The sequence below is a fragment of the Pelophylax lessonae genome (assembly GCF_965119305.1).
Source record: "Pelophylax lessonae genome assembly, chromosome: 3".
NCBI classification, from domain to species: domain Eukaryota; kingdom Metazoa; phylum Chordata; class Amphibia; order Anura; family Ranidae; genus Pelophylax; species Pelophylax lessonae.
The window spans coordinates 38,552,367-38,566,542 of record NC_138770.1 but is presented as its reverse complement, the minus strand read 5'-3'; the positions used below and the strand labels follow the sequence as shown (position 1 = coordinate 38,566,542).

General features: G+C 48.0%; 3 protein-coding genes across 3 annotated transcripts in view; 1 reads left to right on the top strand and 2 right to left on the bottom strand.

Annotated features, from left to right (window-relative positions):
* LOC309550685 (uncharacterized protein) overlaps positions 1 to 10,561 on the bottom strand; it is a 903,485-nt gene extending 892,924 nt beyond the window's left edge. The window contains exon 1 of the mRNA XM_082251020.1: positions 10,524 to 10,561. The gene's annotated coding sequence lies outside the window, so the exon portion shown is untranslated. The remainder of the gene's footprint in view (positions 1 to 10,523) is intronic.
* The window catches only part of LOC309550737 (uncharacterized protein), a 578,111-nt gene that overhangs the window by 440,659 nt on the left and 123,276 nt on the right, over positions 1 to 14,176 (top strand). The window lies entirely within an intron of this gene.
* LOC309550284 (uncharacterized protein) overlaps positions 1 to 14,176 on the bottom strand; it is a gene marked incomplete at both ends in the record, with an annotated part of 77,976 nt that overhangs the window by 7,176 nt on the left and 56,624 nt on the right. The gene's annotated exons all lie outside the window — the stretch shown is intronic.

The following is a 14,176-nucleotide window of genomic DNA, read 5'->3' as shown; positions in this document are numbered from 1 at the left end:
AGCCATAAGACACCCGTGTCCCTGCCGACGTGGGCTCATCTACCATTTTTAAAGTTTCCCTAACTGAAACAATCAGGGCTTCCACCAAAGCGTTTTCCCGTGCTGCAGCTAAAGAAGACAGGTCCTCTTCACCATCCGATTGCGAGGACAGCGACCCCTCAGGTAGGGGGGCGTCCGTGTCGACCATATCAGCCCCTGAATCAGTGGACCCCACCAATGATGTAGAAGGCAGCAGCCATTTTTGGCTAGTAACCTTTTTCATTACAAAATCGACCTTGGTCACCAGGCTTTCCAGAGCTGCTGAAATCGTGGCCAGCGACTGCGATCCGGATGGTCCAGGTGTTGCACTAAGTGGGTCTGAAGGTGAATTTACTGCCTGGGACTGCATATTCAATGCAACAGAAAAAATGAGTACTGCCACTTTAAAAACGTCGATCGCGGTTCCTACCGCCGATCGCCACAGTCTGCGGAGTCCCTCCTTAAATATATACCGACAGCAGAGTGTGCAGGGATATGCACACAAAGACCCCAGTACTTTAACACCTTCGGAGGAACCCTCCTAATCATGTGCAGCAAGAAGAGGGAGTCACCGCCTGATTACACAAAGAGCAGGGTTCTTCTGCTTACCTGGCACGGGCGCTCTCATACGAAGTCCCGCCTCCTACCTATGATAGAGGGCACACTGTTGATGTCTATCATAGGAGCCGGTCCAGGAGGCGTGACTTCGTATGAGAGCACCCACGCCGGGGAAGCAGAAGAACCCTGCTCTTTGTGTAATCAAGCGGGGCTCTAATCCCCATGCACTGGTCACTCTGCATTGGATGGGGGCACTGGTCACTCTGCTTTGGATGGGGGCACTGGTCACTCTGCATTGGATGGGGGCACTGGTCACTCTGCATTGGATGGGGGCACTGGTCACTCTGCATTGGATGGGGGCACTGGTCACTCTGCATTGGATGGGGGCACTGGTCACTCTGCATTGATGGGGGCACTGGTTACTCTGCATTGATGGGGGCACTGGTCACTCTGCATTGCTGGGGGCACTGGTCACTCAGCATTGCTGGGGGCACTGGTCACTCTGCATTGCTGGGGGCACTGGTCACTCTGCATTGCTGGGGGCACTGGTCACTCTGCATTGGATGGGGGCACTGGTCACTCTGCATTGGATGGGGGCACTGGTCACTCTGCATTGGATGGGGGCACTGGTCACTCTGCATTGGATGGGGGCACTGGTCACTCTGCATTGGATGGGGGCACTGGTCACTCTGCATTGATGGGGGCACTGGTCACTCTGCATTGATGGGGGCACTGGTCACTCTGCATTGCTGGGGGCACTGGTCACTCAGCATTGCTGGGGGCACTGGTCACTCTGCATTGCTGGGGGCACTGGTCACTCTGCATTGCTGGGGGCACTGGTCACTCTGCATTGGATGGGGGCACTGGTCACTCTGCATTGGATGGGGGCACTGGTCACTCTGCATTGGATGGGGGCACTGGTCACTCTGCATTGGATGTGTGTTTGAATGTGCAGAATATCGGCCGATATCGATACTTTGTGACCAAAATATCAGTATCGGCCCTGGAAAAACCATATCGATCTATCCTTACTCCACAGGGCTACAAAAAAATGGCTGCCAATGCAAATCAATAGGAAGCACAGGGAAAATGGCTGCCCCATACATATCAATGGGAAAAATATTTTACATTGCCCACACTAAAGATGGCGGCCCCCACGGAATGCCATGTGGTCAGGGACCCCCAATATGAAGGCCTCAAAGATCTACAACCAGACCCAGCAGAATACTCTTGCCACCCCCCCAGGATGCCAGGTGCCCCAGTTACATAGCCCCCTGTGGGAACAGGAGAGGGAGACAGGCACAGGGACAGGTACCTGACAGGCCAGGGGGATCTTTTAGGAAGTCTAGGTCCTATTATCCCCAGGAGAGGGCCCACATCCCCCCAAAGACCACCGAGGGGCAACATTTACTCACCATACCATGGACTGGGTGGGCTCTGCTCCGGGCAGAACCACCTCCTACCTGGAATGGGGGTGTTGCCAGCCGAGGGGTACGCTGCGACTCAGGGTGTTCCAGGTCGTCGCGTCCCAGCGAGACATCCACTCGCAGGCTCATCCCCCATCTGGAAAGGGGCACCGTCGTGGTGAGGCCTAGTGCGGGACTATAACCTGCTCACGCACGTAGGCCAGGCTGGGGAGACCTTGGGGATCTAGATTATCCAGTGCAAAACCCCAGCCAGCATTGCTTGTAGATCAGCAGGAGGATCCCCCTGAACACTAACTAGCAAAGTGAGTAAAGAGAAATAAAACAAATATTCTGAACAGAAAAAAAAACTGAGATTGGAGTCCCAGCAGGAAACCTAGGTCCTACTCCTTCTCTAGGCAGAAACAAACTGGTTTGCTGGAGCACAGGGTGTGGGTTAAGCCTGTGGGAACAGCCCCATGGGCATGGAGAATTATTTTTTTTTCCTGCCTAGAACTACTCCTGCAGGGGGCAGCATAACCCAATGGATAAGAAGTAAGAAGGCTGCGTCTGTCAATGGACGATAGAGAAATCTTATTTTCTTTATCGTAAATCACGGGACACAGAGCTGGTAATAATAACTATTTGGGATGTCCTAAAGCAATGCCCTTGAGGGGAGGGGACACAGAGTCCCAAATTTGCCCCTGAGCAAAGAAAAATGTAGGACTATACAGCTGGTTGCAGTATGCTACTACCAAATTAAGCCCCTTCACGAGCTCTAACTTCCACTTTGTAGAATTTTGTGAACGTATGAACTGAAGACCTGGCAGCAGCTTTGCGGATATGGGCCAAAGATACTTGATGGTGCACTGCCCATGAAGCGCTTACCCTTCTGGTAGAGTGGGCCTTTAAGTTAAAAGGCGGAACCCTACCTTTCAAGCCATAAGCTTGAGAAATGACCTGACAAATCCACCTAGAAATAGTGGAGGAAGTTGCAGCCTGGCCTTTCTTAGGCCCATCCGGCAATACAAAGAAAGCATCAGTATTACGAATCTGTGCCGACCTGGTTAAATAGACTTTAACCACACGTACAAAGTCAAGAGAATGTAACAACCTTTCCTTAATAGACTGAGGATTAGAAAAAAAAGGAAGGTAGAACAATGTCCTGGTTCAAATGAAAACCAGAAACTACCTTAGGATGAAAAGAAGGATGAGGATGAAAAACTACCTTATCCTGATGCAGAATTAGAAAGGGTTCGTTACACGAAATAGCCGCTAACTCCGACTCCCTTCTAGCTGAGGTTATAGCAACCAAAAAGACCAGCTTCCTCAACAACAGTAGTAAGGGAATATGCCTAATAGGTTCAAAAGGCTGGTTCTGCAGGGCGGTGAGAACCAGATTAGAGTCCCAAGGACTTTTGCGAATCAAACCTTGCAAAAAAGTCCGTACCAAAGAGGGCATAGCCAACGGACTCTGGAAAAAAATTGACAAGGCGGAGTCTTGTCGTTTAATGGTCACTAATGCCAATTTTAAGTCCACCCCTAACTGAAGAAAGGCAATAATTCTCCCAATAACATACTTTGAAGGATGCCATTTCTTGGATTTACACCAAAAGATACAGTATAGGCTTTCCAAACTCTGTAATAGGTTTTCCTAGAAACGGGCTTCCTGGCTCTGATCAATGTAGCCAGAACCGAAGCCAAGACCCGCCGGTCTCTTAATATTCTGGTTTCAATAGCCAGACCATTAAATTCAATGACCGTAAAGCAGAGTGGAATATGGGACCTTGAGATAGCAGCTCCGGTGACATGGCAGCAACCATGGCTTCCCCACTGCTAACCTTATGATTTCTGTGTACCACGACCTCCTGGTCCACACTGGGGCCACCAGGATCACTGGTTTCCCCTCCACCTGTATCCTGTTAAGCAGCCGAGGTAGAAGCTGAACTGGTGGAAACGCATAAATCAGGTTAAACCGTGACCAAGGAGTCACCAAAGCATCTATTCCGATCAGATCCTTGGACCTGGAAACAAAATTGTCAAGTTTGTTGTTGAACATGGATGCCAACAGATCTACATCGGGAGTACCCCAACGTTGACAGATCAGCCGAAACACTTCAGGCTGTGACACAGCTGCTGGCGACTTAAAAAATTCCGCCTGCCAGTTGTGCACCCCTGGAATGAATACTGCATACATTAGCTGCTGCAGCAGGGGGGGGGGGAAAGGAAAGGCCTGAACACCCTGCTGAGGACCTAAAGAGCCTAGCGAGGAACAAGAGGCCTCAGATACCTCCAAAGGAGGCAATTTAAACCCAACCCGCACCATTTCAGTAAGGGATTGAATCAGCAATCTTTGGGAGCGGGATGCCGTAAATGGTTCCTCAGAATTAGAATCCCCTGAAGAGGAAATATGTTCAGCCTGTGACTCTAATCATCTTCTACTGCCCAATCTGGTTCTAAACCAGAAGCCCCGTAGGCCCTAGGGCTAAAGGCCTTACCTCTTTGCTGGGCCCAGGTGCAGAAGAAAGGGACCTATCCCTTTTCTTCCCACCCTGGGAAGAAAAGAAGAAATCGTCCCGGCTATTTTATCCTCTAGGCTAGCCAGGGCAGATGCCAAGTCATGCTTAGTAACATAGGGAGAAACAGAAGCATCAGAGGTAGCAACAATAACTGATAGACGTAAAGCCTCGGATTGGCCAGTAGCTTCAGGTCTTTCTGGGGAAGAAAATGCAGTGGGAACCGGACTAGGAGAATTTAATCTCTGGTGCGGGGGTACTTGGCTCTTTCCCTGCTGCGCCCCCGCTTCTTTTTCTGGAAGACATTGCTTTAAACATAAAGAAAACCCAGAATTAAAAAAGTTTGCACCAAGGTCTACTGTGATCCAGCATTAACAGCCATCACAGAAAACAACCACCTTTTTCTTTGCCACGTACTGTAACACATGCCCAAACAGATATTATTAGATCTGCACCGCTTCCCCTGATCAGCCGACCATCCAGCCAGAGATCCTGAGCTTCTCTGCCTTAGCAGCGTTTAGTTGAAAAACCCGGCGTTCTCGTGCTGGCCCATGACATCATTCACGAGCGCCGATCCGCAATGCGCATGCGCTGAAGGCCGCACGCACTTTAGCACATCGACCAAGCTGACCGAGATCTGTAATGCAGACAAACAAACCTGCAGAGAAGCGCCAGTTTGTGGTGGAAAAACAGTACTGCGGCTAAATAAAATTTTGCGCTATTCCTTTCCCAACAAGAATGGAAAAGGAACACTTACCAGTCGCGCCTCAGGACCCTGAATAGAGCCCAAACTTCACCCATCATGGCGGGCTCCATTCATGACCATCAAGGACTGGGTCCCCCTGTTATACGGGGTCCACTCCCTTGCAGTTGTAGAGCACCCTGCTGGAATCACCTTGGGTAAGAATGTATCCAGGGTTCCATTTCCCAGGGTCCAGCGCCCAAAGGGTCAGATTACAGGCTAAACCTCGGGTCTTCGGCTGCCTAGGCTCGGGTCTTCAGCTGCCTAGGCTCAGGTACCATCCTTTTAGCTCTTAGCCATTTGAATGGATCTGATTATATCTCCCCTTTTTCTGGGACAATACGAAACCTGGAGAGCTTGAACAGCCATGACCACCACCTTCAAGACACTGGCGAAAAAACGGATGTTCTTCCTGTATGGGAGGGGTTATATAGGAGGAACTTCCTGTCTATTGGTTGCCAGTGTCCATTTACCTATAGGTGGCGTATAACCCAAATAGTTATCATTATCAGCTCTGTTTCCCATGATATACGATAAAGAAAACCAGTGGAACTCTGCTGTAAGACCACCATCATTGGGTTATAGACTCCTCTCTCATCACTTTCTGTTAAAGGTTCCAAACAGTTGAACATGTAATCGCAATTATTATCAATGAATAAAAGTATACACACATATCCCTCCACCCAGCACTGCCAGTAAACAAAAGAGTAAGTTACCCTGTGAGAATTACTCCTTAAGAGATCTAGACCCGGGCATGGGGAAAAAGACGCAAAGCACATGCATCAGATGCCTAGATTGAGCAATGCCTATAGTGAAAATCAACATTTCGCTGATAGTTGAACCCCAGAATCTCCATAAATCCAGCCTAGCTACATAAATTGTATCTCCAGCACAGAGAAGGAAGATTATCCGAGAGAAATACAGGAATACAGAACAGGGAACACAGCTTAGGAAAGTGACCAGGGGAGAACAGGCTGATATCACCCAGTCCTTGATCTACTCTGGACCAATCATTGAGCAGTATGGGTGGAGGAATGTATTTAGTGGTAATGACCCACCTGTGCTGATCTCTGTAGGAGTGTCCTCTTCTATAAATGTCCTCGTTATTCCATCCTCCTCTATAGACTGCGGATCATCCCTCACATACTTTTCTTCTTCTGCTTTACCCTCAACTTTTATATCTATCAGATCTTCTCCCTAAACCAAAAGAAGGTGAGAAAACGTCATGTATAAAATGTAAGCTTTACTATTGTGACATTGCAAAAATTATGCACACATCGTCTCCTCCAGGTTATGTTCTAGATGATCCGTCATGCCAACCTTGTAATGGTGAGAGATGGTGTGATCTTCCTGTGAGGAATCCCGGGAATACAGAGGACGGGGACATCTCTCTGGTGGGTTCCTGGTATTAGGTGGCTCCATCATATCCTTGTGTCCTTCTGAAAACTCCTCCATCACTCCATACTCCTCATCCTCCTCTTTATACTCTTCTTTAACAACAATATTATCATCCCCGAGGATTCCACTCTGAAAGATCTAATAAAACATTAACTGTAACAAACATGCTGTGTATAAATCATTACCAACAATTGATCCTCATCTACCTGAGGGATGGTGTGATCTTCCTGTGTGGAATCCCGGGAATACAGAGGACGGGGACATCTCTCAGGTGGGTTTCTGTATCTGGATGACTCCACCATGATATCCTGGTACAGATCTTTGTGTTCTTTTTGAAACCCTGACTCCTCCACCACCCCATCCTCATCATCCTTCTCTTTTATCTCATCTTTAGAATCTCTCAGGTTTCCACTCTGAATATATAATAAAAATGACATCAATGGTAACAATGCAGATAATGTACAGATCCTAATGATACTATCAGTGATTGTTCCTCATCTACCTGATGATGGTGAGGAATCGTGTGATCTTCCTGTGTGGAATTACAGGAATACAGAGGAAGGGGACATCTCTCTGGTGGGTTCCCATTACTGGATCCATCTGTAGGAAACACACACACTGACTGAATACATTGTTTCTATGTGTTTATCAGATGATGGGGGATCTAGGTGGAGCCTCCGTACTGCTCTCTCCTTTACAATAAAGTCTCCTCTTACCCGGTGATGTGAGGGACGGCTGATTCTCCATCATGATGTCCTTGTAGAGATCCTTGTGTCCTTCTAAATACTCCCACTCCTCCATGGAGAAATAGACAGTGACATCCTGACACCTTATAGGAACCTGACACACACAATGATACAGTCACCATCCAGACACATCCCTTGTCTGTTACTGGATAATGTCCCAGAATTCCCAGCACCGCTCACCTCTCCTGTCAGCAGCTCCATCATCTTCTTGGTGACTTCTAGAATCTTCTGCATGTTGTGTCTCTCAGGTTTTAGGGAGTCACATGGAGGCACTGTGATGGTCATATGATCACCTGACTTCAGAGGAGGAAATCTCTGTGTTGGGGAAACAATATAAATATCATGTTAGATTCCCAGAATCCTCCTCACCTCTCCGGTCAGGTCTGTGTTTTATTAATAGAGATAAGAGTGATGTCATGTGACCTCCCAGAATCCTCCTCACCTCTCCGGTCAGCAGGTAGATGATCTCCAGGGTGAGGTTTAGTATCTTCTCAGTCACGTGACTCTGGTCCTCCTCCATCCTCATTAGTGCCGTCTATTGATCTATACAGGTCTCCTTATAGATGGATAACTTTGGTAAATGAAAGTAAGAATTATTTGGATGGTATTGGTCACACAATAATAGGATGTAAATGTGAGGGAGGTAATATGAGGGTTGCTGTGCTCTGAGGCAGTGCTGTGAGGTCAATGTAGGGCCCTGATTTTTGATACAATTTCTTTTGAGTCTACGCAACTGTCTTTTCCAAAGAGAGTGGTGGCACACGTATAATGGAGATACGAGTCCCCATCAGTGGGTTTACACATTTTCTTTTGTGATTGTGATTATATGTTTTTCCTCATGAGCCAATTCCAAGTCTTAAAAAATGAGGTTGTTCGGGTCTATAACATAAGTAAAACTGAGCCCCAGGTTCTTGAAATTACAGAGCACTATTCCTCCCACTGACCAATGTTCCCTCTAATTTTTTACTGTGCTGAGCAAATAAAAAAATTTCTGAGCGCCATGCTCCCCAACCTTTTTATCGCAGCAGACCGGTCAACGTTTGATAATTTTTCTGTGGCCCGCTGGGGGGGGGGACGTCAATGCAGAGTGCCCACAGCATTGCCCCCAATCAATGCAGAGTGCCCACAGCATTGCCCCCAATCAATGCAGAGTGCCTCAGCATTGCCCCCAATCAATGCAGAGTGCCCACAGCATTGCCCCCAATCAATGCAGAGTGCCGCAGCATTGCCCCCAATCAATGCAGAGTGCCGCAGCATTGCCCCCAATCAATGTAGAATTGCCAGCATGCCCCCTTTCAATGTAGAGATGCCAGCGTGCCACTTTTCAATGTAGAGATGCCAGCGTGCCACCTTTCAATGCAGAGATGCCAGCGTTCCCCCCGCGAGACCAGTGCACTTACCTGAAGGCAGCTTCTCTTCAGTCCCGACTCAACGCGTCTCCTCGAGTCCTCAGTCTTCCCTCCTCCTCCTCCTCGGCCAATGGCATGGGTTTTGCCTTTCAGCCAATCAGGAAGCGGGAGGACCCATTCCCTGATTGGCCAGGAGGAGGATCCGTGTGACAATAGCGAATTTTCATTCGCTATTGTCACACAATGGGCAGGCTCGGGGCGCACTGCTCTGCTCCCCAGCCGCCACGTCTGCGCGGTCTGAAACTGTGCTTGCGCGGGACCGTCAATTAGACTGCGCGTCCACGCATCTTAAAGGGGACATTGCCACTGACCCCAATGATGAGGCACCATTCCTCCCATGTACTGTATACCAATGATGGAGCGCTGTTCCTCCCACTGATTCCAATGATGGGGCAGAATTCCTCCCATGTATACCAATGATGAAGCACTATGCCTCCCACTGACACTAATGATGGGGCACTATTCCTCCCACTGATACCAATGATTGTATTGTGCTGGCTACCCTCATGTTGTAAAGCGCTGCAGAAACTGTTGGTGCTATATAAATCCAGTATAATAATAATGTCACTCTCTGTAGTAAGAGAAGGGATTGGATAGCAGGAATATGGGGCTGGTGAAGTAGAGCGCTGTTGGGGAGGAGTCTGTTCTCTTCCCTCCAATGGCAGCCCAGTGTGGGTAGGAGGAGGACAGCGGCTGGGAGGGGGATGTTTTTTCAGTTGCTAAGTATGAGTAGTATCCAGGACATTGTACAGAGTGGCAGTTGGTTCCTGGTATTCTGAATTCCAGCACCGGGCACTGCCTGAGTCTGTGTCATGGGAAGGGATTGAAATGCCTCCGCTAGATGCACAGCACTGACCCCTGGTCACCTATTAGACAATGCTATTCAAACAGACCCCCTAAAAGAAAAAGTGCCGACCAAAGGATGAAGGATCAGTCCACTTGGTATCCTGGACACTTTTTTTTTTTTTCTTTGACCAGTGAGATGGTAAGAAGGTGAACGTTGCCTTCATTTCCTGGCAGGAGTTCTGAAAAGTAAATGTAGGTGGGAGGACCATCATAGACCAAGACCCCCCCCCCCCCCATTCCTACCTTAGAGTCCCCCTGAGCCCTACAACCTCCTCTTCGCTTAGAGCCCTGCTGCCCGTTAACCCCACCAAGGGCCCAGAGTCCTTCAACCCCATTACCCCCTCAGGAGCCCCAAAGTCCCTCAGCCTCAGCACCCCCTCAGAAGTCTCTCAGCTCCTCTACTTCCCTCAGTATTTTCCTCCCTCTGACACCAATGATAGAACATATTCTTCATGGCAGGCTGGGGAATGTTTTCTTCCTCCTGACCAGCAATGTAAGGGTCTCTATGCTCCATACTCCTGACCCCTGCACTCCATCATTGTGTTGGCTGCATATTGTAATGATTGCCCATTGGCTGCCTGTGTAGTGTAATAATTGCCCTTTGTAGGCCATGTATGGTCAGGATGGTCATTGTCTTGTCTATTTATTATCAGTGCTGTTTGTTTAGAGGAACATATTACTAGAATTTATCTCCAAAATGAATAGAATGTTCCGGCCCCGTAAGTGGGGAAATGTTCTGACCCTGAAGGGGTTAATCTAGGTTTCCACACTATATATGTGTGTATCATCATCTGCTGGAGATAAAAGACATCACAGTGACTATGGAGGAAGAGGACGGACATGATGGAGGGGTTACTGGGTGTAAATAGTAAATAAGATCTTATTACCTCCTCTGCTGCCACTTCCAACAATGTCTTCTCTCTAATTCCTCTCAACTCACCTCTCACCCGGAACTTCCTGTCTGTATCTGACATCACTTCCTGTTTTCCATAGACACTTCCTGAGTAGAAGTGAGATCACCACCTTGTGGAGCTCAGAGGAACTGCAGCCCCGAGAAAACATCTCGTAGTGGGAATGCGGTGTTCTAAAATTTTCTCGGACCCGTGAAAAAAATCGGACCTCGTCACTTCCGGTGATAGGAGTCTCAAGTGCGCATAAGACATTATCTTGGTTTGGTAAACTTATAACACATAGCGGGCAGCTGAATGAGAGGAGGCGGGGCTGAGGTGGGACGGAAGACACCGCCGCGTCATCTGCAGAGCTGAATAGAGGAGGCGGGAGAGGAGGCGGGACGGAGGTGCGGCCGTGTAATAAATGCAGGACTTTAGCGACTCCTTGTTTTATTATCTTTAGCAATTATCGTATTATTTATCCTTAGGATTTCATTACATTTACTATTTATATAATACAAAATAAGAAATACTAAATGTAATGAAATCCTAAGGATAAATAATACGATAATTGCTAAAGATAATAAAACATAAGGAGTCGCTAAAGTCCTGCATATATTACACGGCCGCACCTCCGTCCCGCCTCCTCCACCAGCTCTGCATATGTGTCCTCCGTCCTCCGTCGCACCTCAGCCCCGCCTCCTCTCAATCAGCTGTCCGCTCTCTGTTATAATTTTGCCAAACCTCGAAAAATGTCTTCTGCGCATGCGCACTGACGACTCCCATCCGCTGTTTTGTGATGCTCTATCACCGGAAGTGACGAGGTCCGATTTTTTCACGGGTCCGACAAAATTTTACAACACCGGCCTTGTGCTGGTTTTGTATTTATTTAGGAACTTGGATGGGAGAAGGGAATGAGTGGGATACTCCTCTGGCTCAACTATACATAATAGAATGGGGCACTGAGAAAAATGCCTCGACACTGACTTGACGCTGGCTGAATGCCGGTCAACGCCCGTTGGCGCTACTTAGCACTGACTTGCAGTCTGTGAACTCGAACTGACTTCTGACACTCTCCAGTGATACAAAAGTCCTTTGCACTGCTCCCTTTAGCCCTCCCGGCTGAAGTAGCTTAACTGTGACTACTGCTGCAACTCTTAACTCTTCGGGGCTTAAATTCTGGCACCCCCTTTCTAAACTTCTACACAGGCTAGCTGGCTCCTGGATCCCTCTGACCTTTCGGAGTGGTCCCCTATCCTAGGCAGACCCCGGGGCAGTTTACAGTACTCTCGACACTGCTTTCTTGGAAACTCTGCTTGGTCCTCAGCACACTGGATCTCTCTCTGCAGCTCAGCTCAACCCTCTGTCCTCTTAGCCCAGTCACCTAGGACACCCGTTCCACGCTGACAGGAGGAGAGACAGCCGTCACCTCCCGCCTGGGAATCTGATTCCCGCCAAAGATGCTCTATCATGTGCTTCCCCTCAGACTTATACCCCATCCCAGGATGCATTGTGGCATATTCTTTCCTCTGGGATAGATACAAGCCTTGGTGTGCTATTGGTCAGGTTTCCTCCACTGTCCAATGAGGACTCCCCAAGCTCAACAGGCACACCTGGGAACACATGACAGCCTAGCTAAATAACTGAACCCTGCTGATAAGCAGACAAGGTCTTCCCTATATGTTACCTAGCACCTACCTAGAAGGGTGCTACATCATTATTATACAGGATTTATATAGAACCAACAGTTTGCGCAGCGCTTTACAATATGAGGGAAGACAATACAGTTACAATACAATTAAATACAGAAGGAATTAGAGGGCCCTGCTCATGGAGCTTACAATACAGTATATCCTTATAGATGGGTCATCTCCACTCCCACCAAGGGGGATAGAAATATATTACTGCCTCGTCCAGCCTTTCTCAGCCAGGGTTCCTCCAAAGGTTTCTAGGGGTTCCTTGAGCAATGAACAATTTCTCTTTCTCTCATTAATCATTCCCCCCCCCCCCCATTGTAAAATGACAGCCGGGTGGGAATTTCGCCTCAGTGGGTGTACGTCTTATGTCCAGATACACTTTAACAGAGTAGCACAGTGTTACTATGGTAACATTATATTGCTCTAGTCACAATGTGTTAAAAAAATAAGTGATAAAAAAAAAAAAAGAAAAAACAATCAGAAAAAAAATACTTTTCTCTGAGGTTCACTAACAGACATAGCTCCATATCTTCTTAGACCCTTGGGTTTATGCTGTTCTCTCTTCAGGAGTAGGACTAGGTGGAAACAATTGTGGCTACGCCCCTGAGGCAGTCTCAGGGGGTATACCATCACTTCCTGCTATATGACTTCAGTTTGTAACAAGCAGTGTCAGAAGAATACATAAATCAACCCAACAGAAGGGTGGGTGCTGTGTCCCTCAGTAAACCTCAGAGAAAAGGATTTTACGGTAAGACAAAAATCAATTTTTCTATTTCGTTTACTGAAGGACACAGCTCCATATCTTCTTAGACCCTTGGGATGTCCCAAAGCAGTGCCAATATGTGGGGTGGGAAAAAAACAGCAATACATATAATTCCCAACAAGGCTAATCATAGCCAACCAGGTAAAACAGGAGCTCAACCAGGAACAACTGGAGCTCACCACCAGGAAAAAAATACACCATCATGAGGCAGGAGCCTCTGCAACCAAAGCCTGCAAAACTTTGCAGTCGAAAACAGCATCCGAAGATGCAAGTACATCCACCTTATAAAACTTTGTGAATTTGTGTATAGATGACCATGTAGCCACCTTGCACACCTGAACCACTGATGCCTGATGAAGGAAGGCCCAGGAGGCATTATGCGCCCTCGTAGAATGTTCCTTGACAGGGAAAGAAGGAACCTGACCCTTAATGAAATAGGCCTGCACCACCGTCTGGCTGATCCATCTGGAAATGGTCGCAGCAGATGCGGCCTGCCCCTTACAAGGTCCATCCATAAGAACAAACAAAGAAACGGATTACCGAATCAACTCAGTCGCAGCCAGGTACACCCTAATTGCTCGAACTAGATCCAGGGAGTGTAGAGCAATTTCATAAGGGTGTTACGGCTTAGGAAATAAAGACGGCAACACAATATCTTCGTTCAAATGAAACTCCGAGACAACCTTAGGAAGGAACACCTGACAGGGTCGTAACACCACATTGTCCCTATGAACCACCAGGTCAGGCGACCAATAGGACAACGCAGCCAACTCCGACACCCTACGCGCAGAAGTAATAGCAACCAAAAAGGCCACCTTCTGCGACAGAGTGAGCAGAGGAAGGTCACAAATATTTTCAAAAGGAGGCTTTTGAAGTACTGACAGTACCAAATTGAGATCCCACGGGGGTACCAGGGATCGCACTGGAGGAGCCAGATGGCAAACCCCCTGCACAAAAGTGTGAACCAAGGACTTTGCCGCCAACGGCCTTTGGAAAAATATGGCCAATGCGGAAATCTGGCCTTTGATGGTGCCCAGAGCCAAACGTTGATCTACACCTAATTGTAGAAACTCCAACAGGCGAGACACAGAAAAGGAACAGGGAGAAACCCCTCGAGACTGACACCAAGTAATGTACGCCTTACAAACTCAATGATAAACCTTCCTAGAAGTAGATTTCCTAGCTTTCAT